General features: G+C 41.8%; 1 protein-coding gene across 1 annotated transcript in view; it reads right to left on the bottom strand.

The window, feature by feature from the left end:
* The window catches only part of greb1l (GREB1 like retinoic acid receptor coactivator), a 244,989-nt gene extending 226,173 nt beyond the window's left edge, over window positions 1–18,816 (bottom strand). Inside the window, exon 1 of the mRNA XM_073043512.1 lies at window positions 18,610–18,816. The gene's annotated coding sequence lies outside the window, so the exon portion shown is untranslated. The remainder of the gene's footprint in view (window positions 1–18,609) is intronic.
* Window positions 18,817–22,345: the final 3,529 nt, after the last annotated feature.

Below are 22,345 nucleotides of genomic sequence, written 5' to 3'. Positions count from 1 at the left end.
CATGTGAATATAAACCATAAGACACAGGAGCAGAATTAGGCCATGAAACCTATAGAGTTTATTCCAACTTCTATCATGGCTGATTTATAATCCCTATCAACCCCATTTCCTGCCTTCTCTCTGTAACCTTTGATGCCCTAATTAAAAACCTATCAATCTCTGCTTTAAATGTACCCAATGACTTGGCCTCCACAGCCGTATGTGGCAATGAATTCCACAGATTCACAATAGTCTGGCAAAGGAAATTCCTCCTCATCTCTGTTCTTAATAGATGTTCCCCTATTCTGAGGCTGTGTCCTCTGGTCCTAAACTCCCCCACCATAGGAAACATCCTCTCCACATCCACTCTATCTATATCTTTCAGTATTCGAGAGATTGTAATATTACTTCCACCACCCCATTCTTCTGAACTCCAATGAGCACTGGCCTAGAGCCATCTAATGCTCCTCATACATTAAACCTTTCACTTCCTGAATTGTTGTGAACATCCTCTTGACCCTCTCCAATGCCAGCACAATTTTTCATAGATAAGGGGCCCAAAACTGCTCACAATGATCCATATGTGGTTAAAGCCTCAGCATTATATCCTAGTAATCTTGAAACGCATGCTAACATTGCATTTGGTTACCTCACCACCGACTCACCTGGCAAGTTAACCTTTAGGGAATCCTGCATAAGGACTCCCAAGTCCCTTTGCACCTCTCATTTCTGAATTTGCTTCCTGTTTAGAAAATAACCTACACCTTTATTCTTTCTACCAAAGTATATGACCATACACTTCCCTATACTATATTCCATCTGCCTCTTCTTTGCCCATTCTCCCAATCTGTCTAATTTCTCCTGCAGACTCCCTGCTTCCTCAACATTACTCTCCCCTCCACTTAGCTTCATATCATCCACAAACCTGACCACAAAGCTATCAATTCCGTCATCCAAATCATTCACAAATAATGTGAAAAGAAGCGCTCAAAACATCGACCCCTACGGAATACCACTAGTCACTAGCAGCCAGCCAGAAAAAGGCACCCTTTATTCACATTCTTTGTTTCCTGTTAGTCAGCCAATCTTCTATCCATGTTAGTATCTTTCCTGTAATACCACGGGCTCTTACGTTGCTAAGCAGCCTCATGTGTGGCACCTTGTCAAAGGCCTTTTGAAAATCCAAGTAAACAACATCTACTGGCTCTCTTTTGTCTATCTTGCCTATTATTTCCTCAAAGAATTCCAATTTTTCAGACAAGATTTCCCCTTAAGGAATCATACTAACACTGGCCATTTTTATCATGTGCCTGCAAGTACCTTGAAACCTCATCCTATAATTTCCTTTCTTCTACCTCTCTCCTTTCTTGAAGAGTGGAGTGACATTTGCAATTTTTCAGTCCTCCGGAACCATTCCCGAATCTAGTGATTCTTGAAAGATCATTACTAATGCCTCCACAATCAGCTACCTCTTTCGGAAACCTGGGGCATAGTTCATCTCGTTCAGTTGTCTGACCTACCTTTAGATCTTTCAGATTCCCAAGCACTTTCTCCTTAGTAATAGCAATTACACTCACTTCTGCTCCCCGACACTCTTGAATTTCTGACACACTGTTAGCATCTTCCACAGTGAAGACCGAAGCGAAATACTTATTAAGTTCATCTGCAATTTCCTTGTCCTACATTACTACTTCGCCCACCTCTCTCTTACTCTTTATATATCTGAAACAAACTTATGGTATCCTGTTTTATATTATTGGCCAGCTTACCTTGATAGTTCATTTTTTCTCTCCTTATGGTTTTTTTAGTTGCCTTCTGTTGGTTTTAAAAGCTTCCCAACCCTCTAACTTCTCACAAATTTTTGCTGTATTAGATGCCCAATCTTTTGCTCTTAATGCTGTTTTCGGCTTTCTTTGTCAACCACAGTTATGTCATCATCCTGTGAAGATTACTTTATCTTTGGGTTGTCTCTGTAGTTCCCTTTACTCCACTGTAATACTGGTACATCTGACATTAGCTTCTCCCTCTCAAATTTCAGAGTGAATTCTATCATATTATGATTACTTTCTCCCAACAGTTCCTTTATCTTAAGCTCCCTAATCAAATCTGGTTCATTACACATCACCCAATCCTGAATTGTCATTCCCATAAGGCTCAACCACAAGCTTCTTTAAAATATCATTGCATAGACATTCTACAAATTCCATCTCTTGGGATCCAACACAACCTGACTTTCCCAATCTACCTGCATATTGAAATCTCCAATAACTATCACAACATTGCCCTTTTTACATGCCGTTTCTATCTCCCGCTGTAATTCGTACCATACATCCTTGCAACTGTTCAGGGGCTTGTAACAAGGAATCTACTTCTGATCCTATGTCCAAATTCTTTCCAAGGATTCTTTCCACCTCACCCCCTCTGCCGACTTGCCTGTCATTTCGATATAAAATGTATCCTTGGATGTTAGGCTCCCAACTATGACCTTCTTTCTGCCATGACTCAGTAATGCCCACAATGTAATACCTGCCAGTCTCTAACTACGTTTCCAGATCATCTACCTTATTCCGTATACAACTACATTCAAATATAGCACCTTCAGTCCTGTATTCATCACCTTTTTGATCCCATGTCACACTTCAAGTCATCCCACCGACTCCAATTTTTCCCTATCATCTACCTGAATTTCCTCTTAGTCTCACTATACCCTGCAACTACTTGTATACTAACTGCCACATCCTTAGTATTATCACTCCAGTTCCCATCCTCCTGCCAAATTAGTTTAGTCCCCTCCCCAATAGCTCTAGCAAACTGCCCGCAAGAACATCGGTCCCACTTGGGTTCAGGCATAATCCATCCTTTTTGTATAGGTTACATCTTCCACAGAAGAGATTCCAGTAATTCAGAAATCTGAAACCCTGCCTCATGCACCAATTCCTCAGCCTCGCATTCATCTGCCAAATCATCTTATTCTTACCCTCACTGACAGGTGGCACAGGCAGTAATCCAGAGATTACTACCCTTGGGGTCTTGCTTTGCAGCTTTCTACCCAACTCCCGATATTCTCTCTTCAGCACCTCCTCCCTTTTCCTTTCTATGTTGTTGATACCAATATGTACCATGAAAATGGGCTGCTCACTCTCCCCTTTTAGAATGCTGAGGACACAATCTAAGACATTCCTGAACTTAGCATATCTGTGCTATGCATTCAAAGGCATGCTTTTTTGAAAAAAGTGAACTGAATCAAAAACAGATGTCATTTTTACTGCTGTAGTACAACTCACAGAACAGTGAAGTAGGTGAGGATAAAGTAATTAACAGCAACAATCTTCCAAAATGCACTAGAAATGGTAATTACAGGCATACACCCAAAGAACTGGGGCACTGTAGATGTTACATTTTTACTCAAAGTGGAAAATTGAGAATTGAGGATCTTATAGATGATGGGTCAATTAGAAATTTCTTGGTTATGGGTAAACTTCTTACATCCATATTACAGGACAAAAATATTCAGTAATGATATTGTAATCAGGAGTATTCAGTTCTGTTTCCCCATTTCCTGCATTAGGCCTTCAGCTATGTAACTGCTAAACTGGAATTTCCTTCCCAAATCCCACTGCTTCACTACCCTTCTTTTTGTTTTAAGTGATAGATAGATAGATAGATAGATAGATGGATACAAAGAGTCAGTGGTATGGGCATGCAATAAATTCTGCACTTTCTGTATCACAAGTAATGTTGTCTTTCAGATAAGATACTGAACTGAGACCTCATCTACTTCAGAAGTGTACATAAAATAAAAATCCAATGGTACTACTAAAAAAAAGCAGGGGGACTCTCCTGGCCAATATTTAATCTAAAACTCATACCACCAAGCCAAAACCAGAGAAACTGCAAATTTGCTGCTGCTTGGCTTGTTGTATTAACTCTATTGTAATACTGTAAGCGCTCTTTTCTTGAAATTTTTTATATAACTTTGCTAAAATTAAGTCACTTTATGTTATGAATGCAATAACTACCAAAATATAAACATGAGACATTCTGCAGATGCTGGAAATCCAGAGCAACACACACAAAATGCTGGAGGAACTCAGCAGGTCAGGCAGTATCTATGTAAAATAAACAGCTGATGTTTCAGATCGAGACTTCAGGACTGGAAAGGAAGGGGGAGGATGCTAGAATAAAAAAGTAGGGGAAGGAAAGAGGAAAGCTAGAAGGTGATAAGTGAAGCCATGTGGGTGGGAAAGGTAAAGAGCTGGAGAGAAAGGAATCTGACAGGAGAGGAGGGCAGATCATAGGATGAAGCAAAGGAGGAGGGGACCCAGGAGGAGGTGAAGGGCAAGTGAGAAGAGGTAAGGGACCAGAGTGGGGAGTAAAAGAGAGGATGGGGAGGGAAAAATGTTTCTACTGGAAGGAAAGATCAATATTCATGCCATCAGGTCGGAGGCTACTCAGATAGAATATAAAGTGTAGCTCCTCTACCCTGATGCCAGCTGGTGGTGTAGTGGCATCAGCACCAGACTTTGAGGCAAGTGGTGACGAATTTGAATGCAGCTGGCCCCTTGCACCATCTGTGTTGCGCTGAGCATCGAGCTAGCAACTCAGCCTCGTAAAAAGCAGTCATGCCAAAGAAATGGCACAAATACCACCCGATGCGCCACAAGGCATGAAAAGGAACAATAACAACCCCCACCCAGAGGGTGACCTCATTGTGCAACGAGTTGAAGGCCATGGACTGACCAATCAGAAGCGGACTGGGAATCGGAATTAAAATGTTTGGCCACTTGGAAGTTCCGCTTTTGATGGATAAAGCAGGGATGCTTGATGAAGTGGTCCCCCAATTTATACATTGGTCTCACCAATGTATAGGAGGCCACTTCAGGAGCGGTGGAAAAATAGACGACCACAGTAAATTCACAGGTTAAGTGTTATCTGGAAGGACAGTTTGGCGCCCTGGATGGAGGTGGTGAATAGGCAGTTGTAGCACTTTGGTTGCTTGCAAGGATAAGAGATATGTGGAATCAAGGGGGGAGCAATCCCTGTGGAAAGTGGGGTGGGGGAGCAGGTAAAAATGTGTTTAATGGTAGGATCCCTTTGGAGTTGGCAGTAGTTGCGGAGAGTGATGTGTTGAATGTGAAGGCTCATGGAGTGGTAGATAAGGGCTAGATATTCATTCTGTTTTTGTGGATGTTTTCAAAGAAAAAGAATTTCAGGATGTACAGTATACTATATACATTTCTCTGACATTAAATGTATCTATTGAACCTATTGAACTCTATCACTGTTAAGGTGGTGGAAAGATGTGGTGAAGACAACATCACCAGTGGAGAAAGGGAAACCCTGTTCTTTGAAGGGGGACATCTCTGATGTCCTGGAAAGGAAAGCCTCATCCTGGGAATTAATGAACTGATAAAAGAGAATAGCATGTTTACAGGATAGAGGGTTGGAAGAGGAAGTCAAGATAGCCATGGAAATCAGCAGGTCTATAAAATAAATTAGATAGTTCTTTAAAGCATCTAAGATAAATTAAAACAATTTGAATATTGATATATTGGTTTTCCTTCCTTACAACAAATGGATGCAACTTCCACATGAAACACTGAGGCATTACAACAATTTTTCATTAACAGTTATATCTCACTTCTCCAGAGCCTTGTATTATTAGGTTTTCTGTAAAGAATTATCTATCTGCATTTAAGCTCTTTCTCACCAATGACTACATTTTGCACTTATGGACTATAACAAAGTATTGGTGCACGGTATCATATGTAACAACTATCGGCTCTAAGTTCCAACATGTTTAGGACTTCAGACTTCTATTGCTCTCTGTGTGGAGTTTGCACATTCTCTCTGTGACCATGCGGTTTTCCTCCAGATGCTCCATTTTCCTTCCAAATGCCAAAGGCATGCAAGTACACAAATTCATTGGCCCTGTGCATGCCAATATTGTGTAGGTGAGTGAAGTGGTAGAAATCTACTGAGAGAGGTTACAATATCTCCTTCACAAATCATCAATGGCAGACATATAAAATATTCACAAACTAATGCCTCTAGCTTCCTCAACTTCTCTAACATTCTTACTAGGTTTTAGACCTTATTTATGGACTCAACAGAGATACTAGAGTTCAAACAACACATCTTAGGAAAAATCAGATCAAGAATTTTTGATTTTGCAACATAGCAGGATAAATCAGCTAGTTGAGTGGTGTTGCATCAACAACCTCAGCAAGACCAAAGAATTAATTGTGGACTTCAAGAAGAATTTGAGAGAACACACACCAGTTCTCGCTGAGCGGTCACTGATAGAAAGTGTGAACAGCTTGAAGTTCTTAGACGATTTATTCTGAATCTGATACATTCATGCAATTATGAAGAGCGCATGCCAGCTGCTCTAGTTTATTAAGAGTTTGAGGAGGTTTGATATGTCTCCAAAGACTCTTGCAAATTTCTATAGATGTATGGTGGCGAACATTCTGACTATTGCAGCACGACCTGGTATACAGGCTCCAACGCACAGAATTGAAAGAACACGCAGATGGCAAAGAGATTCATTCTGCAGATGCTGGAAACATAGAGCAACATACACAAAATGCTGGAGGAACTCAAAAGGTCAGACAGCATCTATGGAAAAAAATAAGCCAACAGTTCAGAACTGGGATCAGGTGCACTGGGTTGTAGACTCGAACAGCTCCATCAAGGGCACAACCCTCCCCACCTTTGAGGACATCTTCCGGCTCAACGAACCCCACCACCTAGCAATTGACCTATTTGACACCACACCTTACAGACAGTGCAGGAATTGAACTCTGAGCTCCAATGCCCCAAGCAGTAATAGCATCGCACTAACTGCTATGCTACCACAGTTCTACTGTAGTGGTTATTACAGATTGCATCTCTTTTCATTATTACCATCGAGGAGGAGGTACATGAGCCCGAAGACCAACAATCAATGTTTTAGGAACAGCTTCTTCCCCTATACCAACAGATGTCCAAACAGCTCATGAACCCATGAACATACTGCAATTTTGTAACTCATCTTTTGCACTACTTATTTGTTATACCTTTTACTATACTGCTGCCAAAAAATCAAACTGGACAGAAAAATGATTCACCCATAACCCCGCGTTGAGGGACAAATACTTGTGATAGCATCAGAATTTTAAAATCAGAGACTTCCAATGTCATGCTCTGTTCATTTCTTATCCTCTACATTACAATGCAGCATTAAAAAAGCCAAGACTCACAGAAAAATTGGAAGTACTGATGAATTATTCAAAACATTATAATCACATTTCAAAGTCAATGATTTGACATTCATTTGCTACAGCTATGGCAAACTTCAGCTATTTTCAACTAGATGAGAAGAGGCACTGCAAAACCACTTTGTATTAGGATCATCCTCACTGAAACTATACTCACAGAATTTCAACTTGCAGCTGGCCCCAATTAAGTTAAGATATTAAGTTACCAATCTGATCCAATCCCTTTTTATAGTCTTGGGACAATCCATGCTGACAACAGTACCAATGCTTCGAGATCCAATTTCCTGCCTTTAGTGGCTCAAATTCCTTTAAACCCCTCCCCTCCATATACTCATCCAAATGCTTCTTAAATAATACTTTTTTACCTGCCTCAACTATTCCATCTGGAAGCTTATCCCACATACTCACCCTCTGCGTGAAAAAGTTGCCTTTCGGGTTCCTTTTAAATCTTTTCGCTCATCCTAAAACTATGCCAACTCCTACCCTGGGGAAAAGACAGTTAGCATCCATCTTAGACACTCACCCCCTCCCATACACCTACGTAAATGTTTTTGGCATTCTGTCCAGAGTGACAGGGTGACCAAAACAGAATGCAGTACTCTAAGTGTGGCCTCACCAATGACTTACACAACTGTAACATAATGTCACCGCTCCTATACTCAAGCCCTGGTGGATGAAGGCCTGCATGCTAAATGCCCTTTTCCACTACACTACCAGTGACACCTCACTCAATGAATTACACACTTGTTCTCCAAAGTCCATTATATCCATTATAGCATATGTACTTTGCTAGTTTGACTTTCCAAAATGCATCACCTAACAATGAGCCCTATTGGGACTTGTTTGCAGAGCAGGAAACTGTGGAGTGAAATGGAGACAGTCTCTTGTGGATTTTACATGCCAGTTTTAAATGGCAAGCAGGGCCTGTCAGGACTTGTCTGGGAAGCAGGAGATTGCTTGCATTGCTTGCAACTTAGTAAGGGCCAATAAAAAGAAGTAAAATTTAAGCAGAGCAGCCATTGTGTGAGTGAGCCAGGGTTAGAGTGGTCAGGTTTTGGCTCAACAGGCTTCTGCAGGAACAGGCAGAGGCTAGAACTTAAGCTTGAGAAGTTAGAGCCAATGGTAGAATGGTAATAAAGGCAGTGCAATTCTCCTCCAGTAATATGTGGGATTGCAGCGTACCAAATGGTCTCCCTGACGACTATGTCTGCTGGATGCACATTCAGCTTCAGCTCCTGACAGACAAGGTCAAAGAACTGAAGCTAGAGCTGGAGGTACTCAGGACACCTGGGAGGCTGAAAACCTCATAGATGAGTCTTTTACTGAGGAAGCAATGGCCAGAGTGCAGGCTTCAGATAGCAAATGGGTGACCACCAGGAGAAGTACAGGAGTAAGCAGTTCATGCACGGTTCTCCTGTGGCTATTCCTTCTGCAACAAGTATATCCATTGAGTACTACTTGATAACTTATCAAGGCACAGCAGCAGCAGCCAAGCCAGTGGCGCCATGTGTCAATGAAGCTTAGTAGGGAAGGGTACAGTCAGATAAGGCGATAGTGATAGAAGACTCGATAATTAAGGGGGATGGACAGGAGATTCTGTCGCCACAAAAGAGACACCAGGATGATGTGTTGCCTCCCATGTGCTTGGGTCCAAGATGTCTCAGAGAGGCCACAGAATATTCTCAAGAGGGAGAGAGAGCTACCAGAGGCCATGGTGCACACTGGCACCAATGACATAGGTAGAAAGGGAGAAGAGTATAGTGTAGTGAGTATAGGGAATAGAGAAGAGCAGGACCTCTAATATTGTAATTACTCCCACTGCCAAGTGCTACTCAGGGCAGGAATATGACAGTAGTACAAATGAATGAGTGGCTAAGAAATTGAGGCAGAAGGCAGAGTTTCTAGTTCTTGGAACATTGGAACCTCTTGTCGGGAAAAGGTGACCTGTACAAAAGGGAATGGTAGCACCTAAACTAGAGGGGAATCGATATCCCGACTGGGAGATTTGCTTTTGCTACTCAGAAGAGTTTCAACTGGTTTGGTAGGAGGATGGGAACTACAGCATCATGTCAGAAAGTGGAGGGATGGAGAGGAAAGTAGATGTCAGGACCAGTAAAAACAGGCAGGAACAAAGTAATGGATATGATGGGACAGATAGTTTAAAGCTAGGAGCATTGTTGGTAAAGGTAGAACATGGATAAATACAAGGAACCATGATGTTGTGGCAATTCCAAAGATGTGGTTCAGAGAGGGTCAGGAACGAGTGCTTAATGTCCCAGGGATTCTATGTTTTATAAAATATATAGAGGGAAAAAAGAGGTGGGGCAGTTGCACTACTAATCAGGGACAATATCACAGCTGCACTCAGAGGGGACATAATGGAGGACTCATCCTCTGAGGCTATAGGGGTAGAACTCAAAAATAGGAAGGGTGCAATCACTCTGATGGGATTGTATAACCGATCCATAATAGCCACCGGGCCATTAAAGAATAGATTTGCAGGCATATTCAAAAAGGTGTAAAAACAATCAGGTTGTTGTCATGGGGGACATCAACTTCCCATGTAAACTCGGACTTACAGAGTGCAAGAGGTTAATATTGGGCACAATTTGTTAGTGCATCCAGGAGGGTTTCTTAAATATGTAGATAGTCCAGCAAGAGATGGGGCTGTACTGAACTGGTGTTGGTGAATGAGCTTGGCCAGGTGACCTGTCTTTCAGTGGGTAAACAGTTAGGGAATAGTGACTACCAATCTTCAAGTTTTAAAACAGCTATATATAAGGACAAATATGGACCTTGATTTATTTATTGATTGACTGATATACAGCATGGAATAGGCCATTCCAGTACATTGAGCTATGCCACCCAACAACCCACCAATTTAACCCTAGCCTAATCATGGGACAGTTTACAATGACTAATTAACCTACCAACCGGTAGGTCTTTCCCAAAGGAAAAGACATGTTCTTCCACATGGTCACTGGGAGAACGTACAAAGGAGGCAGGAATTGGACCCGGATCGCCTGTACTGTTAAGTGTTGTGCTAACCACTACGCTACTGTGCCAACCTTGCAGGAGTGTACGAAATTGGAACAGGGCATATTATGAGAGCATTAGGCAGGAACAAGAGAGAGTTAATTGGGAACAGCTGTTTTTGAGCAAGCCCACATCTGATATGCAGAGGGTGTTTAAAGATCAACTGCACAAAGTACAGGATGGGTACTGTATGTTCCAGTCAGAAAAAAAGGGCAAGGATAGCAAGGTAAGAGAACCTTGGATGTCAACAGAGATGTTGAAATTAGGCAAGAAAAAAAAAGGATAAGTACGTGAAGCTTAGAAAGCTAGAACCAACAAAGCCATTGCAGATTATAAAGAAGCCAGAAAAGAAGGGAATTAAGAAAGGTAAGAGAGCCCATGAAAAGTTCCTGGATTAAAGAGAATTGCAAAGCATTCCACACATGCACCAAGAGCAAGAGGGTAACTCGGGAGAAGGTCGACCACTCAAGGATAAAGCAAGGAACATTTGCCTGGATGTGGAGGATGTAGGTGAGGCCCTTAGTGAGTACTTTACATCATGAGATGAACATAGAGGATAGGGAGATCAGTGCTGAGTGTATTGTTATGCTAGGGCATTTTGAAGTACAGGTGTCACCCGTTTTTCGAACATTCGCTTTATAACACCTCGCTGTTACGAAAGACCTACATTAGTTACCTGTTTTTGCTAACAGAAGGTGTTTTCACTGTTACGAAAAAAAGGCAGCACGCGCCCCGAGCAGCCAAGCTCCTCCCCCAGAACTGCATTCTAGCCGGCATTGCTTTACATGTGCCTGTGAGCATCTGTGCTTTATGTCGATTTATTTTGTGCATCCGTTAGCAATATGAGTTCTAAGGTATCGGAAAAGCCTAAAAGTGTAAGGGTGTTACTCTTAGCGTAAAACTAGACATAATTAAGCATTTCAATCGTGGTGAACAAAGTAAGGATATAGTGAGTTTGGCTAAGGATTTGTGGAAGTTGACGAAGATGATTTTGAAGAGGTTTTGACATCCCGTGACCAAGAACTGAGAGATGAAGAGCTGATGAAAAGGAAAGGATAACAATTGAAGCCGAATGCCTGGAAACTATAGTCCAGTGAGTCTCACATCAGTGGTAGGGAAGTTACTGGAGAGAATTCTTAGGGAGAAAATTTATGAACATTTGGAAAACCAGGGCCTAATTAGGGAAGCCAGCATATCTTTGAGCGAGGCACTTCATGTCATACTAACTTGACTGAGTTTTTTGATAAGATGATGAGAGTGATCAATGAAGGTAAAGTTGTGGATGCTGTCTACATAAATTCTAGAAAGGAGGTTGACAAGGTCCATCATGGAAGCATTATCCAGAAGATTAAGATGCATGGGATCCATGGTGAATGAGCCATTTACTTGCCCATAGAAGACAGAGGTTGGTGGCTGAAGGAACTTATTCTATCTAGAGGTCTGTCATTTGTGGTGTTCCCCAGGGATCTGGACTAGGACCTCTGCTGTTTGTGATGTACTTAAAAGACCTGGATGAAAATGTAGGTGGCTGGGTTAGTAAGTTTACAGATAGGGGTTGGCAGTGGTGTGGATAGCGTAGAGTAGTGGTCGCTAACCCGTCGATCACAATCGACTGGTCAATCTTTGAGACTTTCCCAGTAGATCCTGAAAAAAAAAGAAAAAGAAAAACACAAATACTGTTGAGAGATTGTTTCTGGGTTGCGGGGTTTTAGTTCCGTTCTTTCTGCCCAGTACACATGCGTGTCGCTCCCCTGCACTACACAGTGTACTTCAGTGGTCCCAACCACCAGGCCGGGAGGAAACGATCAGTCAGCTGCACCTTTCCTCACTCCCTGTCACGCCTATTGTTGAACTTGAACCCACGCGAGGTTGTCAGCTGCCTAAACGCAGTGACACCCTCGCACCAAGGATCACTGGTTGGCCTCAGGCGGCCAGCGGGAAGTGCCGATGCTACTGGCCTGGAGCGCGGACAGATGGGCGCTGCCTCTGAACCTGTTTGGCACACCGAATGTTCGTGAGAAACCCAGTGCTAAAATATTCGCAGACGATCTAACTCGGGCTCAGGGTTTCATAAGTAGCAGGGCAGCTACCGCGCTACGATCTACTGAAGCAAACTTTTGTAGGCTGATAGATCCTACAGGGGGGGGGGGGGGGGTGAGCGCGCACCCTGTCACACTCCTCCTCGCTCGGTCAGTTGCTTTCTCCGGATTGCAACCGCCGCGGCCCCGGTACAGGTCCTCTGGCCCTTACCTTGTCCTCTCATCCCACCCACGACCAGCCACACCTGGCCAAGGCGTCTGGCGGCGGGCGGGCAGGAAGCTGGAGTTCGGGCCGGGAGGCTGTCTAATAAGGCGATGAAGCCCTCAAAACTGCTTTGGTACCTTGAGTCCAAGCACCCTGCACTTAAAGACAAACCCGTTGAGTTTTTCAGCTGAAAAAACGTGAGCAAGCGGGACAAAAGCTAAGTGCCAAGAGCTGCGTAAACTAAATTGCGGAATAGACTGGACATAAGGAACCTGCCTTTGAAAATTGCTGTATTCCGGTCATGTTTAACACCCCCTCCCCCCACCCCGGTCAGCCGGTCCACAAAAATATTGTCAATATTAAACCGGTCTGCAGTGCAAAAAAGGGTGGGTGCCCCTGGTGTTTATACATTATTTCTACTTCCGAGTTGCGGGGTTTTACTTCCGGTCTTTTCTGCCTCGGTGCGCATGCGTGTGACTAATCGATCTGGGGTTGATCTTCCCTTTCACTAAGGCCGAGGTAGGGGATCTTGGGCTTAAAAAGGTTGGTGACCACTAGCGTAAAGGACTCATAAAGAATACAGGAAGATACAGATCGGTTGCAGATATGGGCAGAGAAATGGCAGATGGAGTATAACCCAGCCAAATGTGAAGTGTTGCACCTTGGTAGGTCAAATGTAAAGCAACAGTACACTGTTAAGGGCAAGAACCTTAACAGTGTTGATGAGCAGAGGGATCTTGGGGTCCAAGTTCATAGCTCCCAGAAGGTGGCTGCACAGGTTGATAGGGCAAACAGCATGTCAAGATACTGAGTTCAAAAGTCAGAAAGTTATGTCAGATTTATAAAACACTAATTGGACTGCATCTGGAGTATTGCAACAGCTCTGGTTGCCCCATTGTAATGATGTCAAGGGTTTGAAGTGGGTACAGTCAAGATTTACCAGGATGTTGCCTGGATTAGAGGGCAAATGCTTTAACAAGAGGTTGTACAAACATGGGTTGTTTTCTCTAGAATGGCAGAGGTTGAAGGTAGATCTGATAGAGCTTTATAAGGTTATGAGAGGCATAGAGTACAGACAATATTTTTTTCTGAGGGTTGAAAAGTCTAATACCAGAAGGTATGCATTTAAGGTGAGAGAGGTTCATTTCAAAGGAGATGTGAAGGTCAAGGTTTTTATACACAGAGAGTGCTGAATGCCTGGAATGTGCTGCCTGGGATGGTGATAGAAGCAGAAACATTAGAGTCTCTTAAGAGATGCTTACATCTGCACAAGACTGTGAGAAAAATGGAAGGATATGGACATTGTGCAGGCAGAAGAAATTAAATAGTTAGCCATTAGATTAAAAATTTAATTGGCTTGGCATAACATTATGGGCCGAAGCCCTTTTTTGTGTGCTGTATGTTTCTATGTTACCTGTAGTGAAATCTATTTACCACGTCTTGGCCCACTTCCTGAACTGATCTAGATCTCTATGTACTCTATGATAACCTTATTCACTATCAATAACACGTTTTAATCTCATGTCATCCACAAACATTGATCAAAGCTTTGTGCTTTTGCATGCAAATGATTTATATATAATCTATGAATAACAAGGTCCCAGCACCAACCTCTGTGGCACACCAAAAGTCACCAGCCTTCTTTCCGAAATCAACCCTCAACTACCACCCTCTGTTTCCTACTGCCGAGCCAACTTATATGTGGAAGTGATTCACGTTATCAAAGCTTAAATCAGCCTGAAGAAAATATCCTACTTTTATAAGCTCTACTCACCCTTTTGGCTGTGAACCATACTATGTTTCATGCGATACAATGCTAATTGAATAACACAGGACAGGTCAATCACAAACTTGCAAAATGTGAATTGCCAGCCAAATCACAGATTTGGTGCTATCATTGTTCAAAGTCTATTTATAATGGTAAATTAGTTTTTTACTGTTACATGTACTGAGGTACTGTGAAAAGTTTTGATCTGCATGCCAATCATACAGTGCATGAAGTAGTAAAAGAGAAACCAATAACAGAATGCAGAATAAGGTGTTATTTATAGCAAAAGTGCAGTGCAAGCAAGCTATAAGAAGCAAGGCCAAAACGAGGTCAAGAGTCTATCTTATAGTACTCTGAAACTGTTTAAAAGTGGGACAGAAGCTTTCCTTGAGCCCGGTGGTGCATTCTTTCAGATTTTTATATCTTCTTCCCAATGGGAGAGAGGAGATGAGACAATGGTAGTCATAAAGATTGGTTTTGGTTATTATCGTTACATGTGCCAAGATTCAATGAAAAGCTTGTCTTTCATATTGTTTATACAGACCAGATCATTTCACTGTGCTACGGAAAGAGTACAGTGCAGGTAAATGACTAAAGTGCAAGATCATACCAAGCTAGATTTTACAGCAACAGCCCATCTTGTCGTACAAGAGGTCAATCAAGAATCTGAAAACTGTAGGATAGAATCTGTCCTTTAGCATGGTGGTCTGAGCGTTCAGATTTCTGCATCCTCCACCTAATGGAAGGAGGCAAAGAGAGGATGTACAGGGTGGTGGTGTCTTTGATTATGCTTGTTGCTTTAATGAGGCAGAGAGCATAGACAAAGTCCACACAGGGGAAGCTGGTTCCTGTGATGTGCTGAGCTGTGTCCACAACTCTCCAGAGTTTCTTACAGTTAAGTGCAAAATAGTTGCATACCAAGCTATTATGCATCCAGACAGAATGTTTTCTATTGTGCATCGATAAAAACTGGTGAAGAATTGATTGCATATTGTGATAATGACAATTCAATGTCAGAGTCAGAAATGTAACATGCTATTCAAGATATGCCCCATGCACCCTTCACCCCGTCTAAGTCCTCAGCTTTTAATTTAAGTTTCTCATTATCACATCTAACTTCCATTATGACATCAATTCTCTGTAACTTCTTACAACCCTCCCAGTCTTCCCCAAATTATTCACTTTTCCTCTCTCCAAGTCTATATCCCCATTACTCAACAATATTTTCAGCCATCAAAGCCCTATATTCTGGGACTCCATTAAATCTCTCCTATTCATTCTAAAAATTAAACTAATTTACTTGCACTTCATTGGAGCATATGTCAAAAAAGTTTGGTCAAGAATGTCTCAATAAGGAAAAAGTAGACAGAGATGTTTCTGAGCTTCTATGTTAACTGAACCCAAGCTGTCAAGGAAAATCACAGCTATGCTACAGTTTAGCATTTAAGAAACACTAGAAACTTGGAGGGTTGCAGAGATGACATCATTGATCAAAAGATAAAACTGAAGCATTGCTTGGCCAAGACCATATGCTAGGTTAGCAAGCATATGGGTGAGAGGAAATGAAATGGAAGGCAAATTAGATCATGCTTGTGTGTTTACACTGAAAATGCTACAAAAATAAAACAATATTTATTACATGCAAAATAGCTGAAAATACCCAGCTTTAAGAGTGTAATTCATTTAATATTTATTATAAGCAATAAAGTTTTGAATATCATACTGAACCAACTGCATAAATTATACCTAATTAATTCTCAGAACCTATAGCTGTTTTAAAATTAGAGCAAAAGAAAAATGGCGCAGGTGCCAGAATATCAGAAAAATGAAAGCAAAAATACTGTGCACATTCAGAAGCAAAATATAAGTTACGTGCACTGAAATAAATCAATAATTCAAAAGTTATGCAAAATATATAAAATACTGAAAATATCCGTGACATGCTATCCGTGAAGAGAGAGGCGAGACAAGAATTAGAATTTCATTTCAATTACCTGTCATTGGTAGTCAAATTTCTCTCCCTGCAGATGCTATGTACAAACGTTTGTAACTTCCTAGTTTCAATATCATGTTTTTATTATTCTCAGAGTCCACAGTTTAGTTTCAGAAATTTAAATTAATTTCACAGTTATGGCAATAATGTCTATGTAAATTATTATTTGCTAGAAATATTAGGAATTTGAAATGCTGGCAGAGGAAACGAACCTCAGTAAATATCAGCTGTAAGGATTACAGCATCAAAATCTTAGGAGGAGTATATAATTGAAAAAGAAAACGCTGGTTTTCAATGGAACTGAAAACTGGGCTTGAAAATACAAGAATTTCCCAATCCATTAAAGCGGAAAGCAACATTTACGATCGAATAGCTCACCCCTGCCAGACTTCTTCAACCAGTCATGTATGAAAGCACTAAATAGTCGTTTATAAAGGACACCGATACGCCTAATACATTTTATTTTTTCACGATTTATAAAGCAAAACTAGCTTGCTATTTACACTTAACGATTTGCACAGGAAGTCGAAACTGCTGTGGTCAAAACCAAATTCCCACAGAACTTCCCTAATATTAGAAAGTTAACGCTAGTGACCAACTTTTTCATCTCCTTGTGTATTTCTTTAGTTCGACAGAGACAACCTCCCCACTGATGTACGCCAAGACACGGCGAATTTTTAAACGCTCAAAACCACTACTGTCCCTAAATAGTCGGAATAAACAACCTGAATCACACAAGGTCAACGGGAGATATCCAAATAGGTGGGGCTAAAGGCTGATCGCTGCCTGCTGTGTACATAAAAAGTCAACTCGCTTGTTCAAAATCAGAATCCATGGTTTTGATAATTTTCCTTTACCGAAAGGTTCACAGCCTTAAAGGCGGATGTGCCATGTCTGAAACACACACCAGATGTACTGCTTGTTTTTAATCGACATTCTTGAGAGATTAGCTGCAGTGTCTATGTGAATGAGCTGTGATACGGCGCCCGCCGCAGCGTCCCTGCCTCTAAACCACGACCAAGTGCGTGGAAGTGAGCTCGGGAGAATGGCATAAGGCCAGCTCCATCTACTCTCATTCACCTACCTCTCTCTTTCACACGCACGAACCCTTCCCCTTTTGTTCCTCCTTCTTTTGTCACATCTTTTCTTTTTCTGTCGCTACTCCCCAAGATATTCTCCGTCCACCCATCTTGATAAAATGCTGCTATGATATCGATGGCAAATAATATTAATACACACCTCGCCTCTGTTAATAATGGAGTTCCAGTCTGCGGTGAGAAGAAAAACAAGAAACTATACCCGTACAAGAAATCCAAACAGCCTTCAAAAATTATCTGTGGACTGCAATCGCGATCGTTTTCATGGCTATGTAACATCGCGAAGTTTCCAGTAAGAGCCACCATGTCGACGTGACAGGATACTTTTATTTTGGACGTATTCAAATACTTTACAGATCCTACTAAATCTTATTTTGATTGTAACGTAACAGAGCAAAGACAGAACCACGTATCTTCATTACCCAGCGCATCACTGAGCCAGAAATATCACTATCTCCAAACGGTAATTAAAAACGACACGCATACTGAGCCGGTATGTTCTACATGTTAATTTTTCCATTTCAGTCCTTGTGTTAATACTTTATTTCTCTTTTGATTTCTAAATGTCGCTGTGGTAAAAAGAATTCTTGAAAACGGCTACCCAATTGCTCGAATAAAACCTTACATTTTCAATCAGATGATTTTTAATTTGGAAGCGTGCAACTTCAACGCATTATTTGTAATTCACAGCTGTAAATCCTATTTCCTTTATAAATTCCCTCAAAATCAGAGCGGAAACTTAAAAGGAAAAGTCGAAATACTACTCTTTAGAAAGTGCTTTCAGATTCTAATGTGTGTTACGATACATTGATTTTAAAAACAACCCGAACGGCAAAGCAACCAAAAGTGGCAACTCACAATTTTCTAGTGGATTTGCAATACCCAAAGATGAAAAATACATTGGTCCAGAGTCGAATTAAGGTCAGCAAATTTGGCGTCCTGATATAAATCAGTTTATTCCGGCCACAGGAGAAACACTAACCTCGCCTACATTCAACGCTTGTTCTTCTATAATCTAGGTTCTACCCAAGATCGGAGCACAAAGAAATCGGAAGGGAAAGAAATGACATCGACCGCGCTCTATACAAATGTAGCGAGCGACCCCATTAGCAACCAGCACGATCAAAGGCACGGTGTCGCACCGCCTGCCTGCGTCTTATTTTCCTTTCACGCATGTGGCGTTCGATTCTACAACATACAACAGCAGTGTTACCATATTCTCCAACTTACATTATACTTTCAGATGAATGTGTACACTCTTTCCTACGAATAACGTCAGGTGATGACTTAATTGTCCCGTGTTTTTCTGACTTTACCGCAACACTGATTTCGAATTACGCTTTCCGTATTTGTATTTTCGATGGAAATTCGATTGGCTGCTCTGCGCCACCTAAGGGTCTTGAGCAGATGGTCAAATCCAGATCGGAGCACTGTGACACAACCTGGGCTCTGAGCTACACCACCCATCACATCGAGGGGGGAATGGATATACCAGAAATCTCAGCGAGATCTGTTTTATTAAAACAACAACAAAATACATTTTTCTATGCTTTTCATTGTAATATTTTATTATGGGTTAATGAAAGACAGAGCATGGAACTCAGCAGCTAAAGCTGCGTAACCGAACATTCTAGTATTTGCCTCTGGCGGAGTGGTTTTGTCTACGGTTCGTTACGTCAAAAACTTCACCGCGGAAACTAGAGTTCGAATGTGTAGCTCCACTGTGAGCCCAAAGAGATTATCGCAACATGAACGGTTACAAACTTTTCTAAACATATACGCATCTGTTCTCGTTTTGCTAAATTATATGTAAAAACAACGGCGTAAGTTCAATGCTACTGGCGTTTTTCATCCTTCACATAAAGGCAACAAACTACTCCGGAGATTCTGCAGATGCTAGAAATCCAGACACACACAAAATGCTGGCGGAATTCAGCATTTCAGGTAGCATCTATGGAAATGAATAAATAGTCAATGGTTCTGGCCATGACCCTTCAACAGGACTAGAAAAGAAGGGGAAGACCGCCAGAATAGAAAAGGTAAAGGGGGAGGGGAAGGAGGACAAGCTAGAATGTGATAGGTGAAGCCAGGTGGGTGGGAAAGGTGAAGGGCTGGAGACTAGGAGTCTGATAGGAGGAGAGTGGACCATGGGAGAAAGGAGGGGCATCAGGGGGAGGTGTTAGACAGGTGATGAGAAGAGGTAAGAGGCCAAAATGGGGAATAGACAAGGAGGGAAAGGGGGAAAAGGAAAAAAAGAGAATTGCTTTAAAAAATTACATTTGCCAGAAGAAATCAATGTTTGTGCCATTAGGTGTTGTTCCGCCACCCTGACAGTGGCCTTATCAAGGCAGAAGAGGAGGCCTGGACTGATATGATGGAACAGGAATGGGGATAGGAATTAAATGACTACTGGAAATTCCATTTTTTGGCAGATGGAGTGGAGGTGCTTGACAAAGAGATCTCCCAATTTACGTCAGGTCTCACTGATGTAGAGGAGGCGGTATCTGAAGCACCTACAATATGACCTCAACAGATCTGCAGGTGAAGTGGCGCCTCACCTGGAAGGACTGTTTGGGGCCCTGAATGGAGGTGAGGGAGGAAGTGAGTTGGCAGGTGCAGCACTTCTGTCACTTGCAGAGGTAAGTGCCAGGAGAGAGATTAGTAGGAGAAACAAATGGAGAAAGGAATCACAGAGGGCACAACCCTGTGGGAAGCAGAGAGTGAGTGGGCAGTGGTAAATATGTGTTTTGTGTTAGGATCCCATTGAAAACGGGGGAAGTTGTGGAGAACGATGTGTTGGATGTGGAGGCTCATGAGGTGGTAGCGTTAGTAAGGGAATCTCTATTCCTGTTAATCTGAAGTCTTATTCTTACACAATACAGTATCTCTCCTCATTTCTCATGCCTCTGATTGTTAACTCTCATTTTTGTTCCATCACTATAAACATGGCTTTTCACTTATCCATTACCCTCGGGATGGCAAACCTATGGTATGCGTGCTTCAGATGACCTGCACAGAAATTCTGTTGGCATCAAGTCAAGTCACTTTTTATTGTCATTTCGACCATACCTGCAGGTACAGTACACAGTAAAACCGAGACAACGTTTTTCAGGACCATGGTGCTACATGAAACAGTACAAAAACTACACCGAACTATGTAAAAACAACACAGAAAAAACTGCTCTAGACTAGAGACCTCCCAGGACTGCATAGAGTGCACAAAACAGTGCAGGCATTACAATAAATAATAAACAAGACAATAGGCACAGTAGAGGGCAGTAAGTTGGTGTCAGTCCAGGCTCTGGGTATTGAGGAGTCTGATAGCATGGGGGAAGAAACTGTTATATAGTCTGGTCATGAGAGCCCAAATGCTTCGGTGCCTTTTCCCAGATGGCAGGAGGGAGAAGAGTTTGTATGAGGGGTGCGTGGGGTCCTTCATAATGCTGTTTGCTTTGCGAATTCAGCGTGTAGTGTAAATGTCTATAATGGCAGAAAGAGAGACCCCAGTGATCTTCTCAGCTGACCTCACTATCCACTGCAGGGTGTTGCGATCCAAGATGGTGCAATTTCCGAACCAGACAGTGATGCGGCTGCTCAGGACGCTCTCAATACAACCCCTGTAGAATGTGATGAGGATGGGTGGTGGGAGGTGGAACTTCCTCAGCCTTTGCAGAAAGTAGAGACGCTGCTGGGTTTTCTTTGCTATGGGGCTGGTGTTGAGGGACCAGGTGAGATTCTCCGCCAGGTGAACATCAAGAAATTTAGTGCTCTTAACGATCTCTACCAAGGAGCCGTCGATGTTCAGTGGGGAGTGGTCGCTCCCTGCCCTCCTGAAGTCAACAACCATCTCTTTTGTTCACATTCAGAGACAGGTTGTTGGCTCTGTGCCAGTCCATTAAATGCTGCACCTCCTCTCTGTAAGCTGACTCGTCATTCTTGCTGATGAGACCCACCACGGTCGTGTCATCGGCGAACTTGATGATGTGGTTTGAGCTGGTTACGAGAATGATACATTCTGAAAACCTTGCAGACCTCGTGTACTCATCAGTATTTGGATAATAAATGACACTGGCTTCACTCTGGTTATATTTTTTCTTCTGTTATTTGTGAGTGAACATTGGATATTCAGTGACAATAAAAACTACAATATATAAAATAATTGTCCTAGTTAGTGCAGCAACAAAAGTCTCATTGAGGATAAGGTGTGTTTATTTTCCTTTCCTTGATTAGTTACTAATAAGCACCAAAGCTTGTAAGTTTACATTCACATTTCTTACATTAAGCAGTATATGAGATACAATAACAATACTATTTTAAAATTGTCATTTTTCCAATTCTTTTTAAGATTAGTATTAATAATTTTGAAAAGGTTTTCTAAAACAATTCATTTATTTCAAAATGTCTCATACTTTTATTAATAGTAAAGCAATAAATGCATGTAACTAAGAAACAGGACTCATTCATCCTTTTCCCTTTAAAAAGTTCTGAATTATTATTACTAATTCATTAATCAATGACATTCTCATTCAATATTCCATAAAATTACTATGGAATTTTAGTACTCTCCAAATTACTATGGAGAATTCAAAATTATTCTCCAATCTAAAAATTGGAGAATTTTTAGATTATCTCCAATTTGGACACGCATGCTCAGAAAAGTTCACTCCCCCTGCTAAGCAATTGTTGCTCTATTAATTTGAGTAATTGTGCAGTTGACTGTTCACACATGACTGCAAGGCCAAACACCCGAGTGGTCACATTGTCAACTTCACTGATGACATGACAGTGGGGTGAGACAGCCTACAGAGAGGAGGTGGGAGAGCTCGAGGGCTGGTGCCAGAAAAATAACTTCTTCCTTAATGTTTACAAAACAAAGGGGATGGTTATTAATTCCAGAACTCTCACCACTCACACCCCGTACAGCAATAGAAACTGCAAGCAGTTTCAAACTCATGGGGAAGCACAT

Source organism: Hemitrygon akajei, chromosome 1 (genome assembly GCF_048418815.1).
Source record: "Hemitrygon akajei chromosome 1, sHemAka1.3, whole genome shotgun sequence".
Lineage (NCBI taxonomy): Eukaryota > Metazoa > Chordata > Chondrichthyes > Myliobatiformes > Dasyatidae > Hemitrygon > Hemitrygon akajei.
The sequence above is the reverse complement of the archived record's forward strand: the minus strand, read 5'-3'. Positions and strand labels throughout refer to the sequence as shown.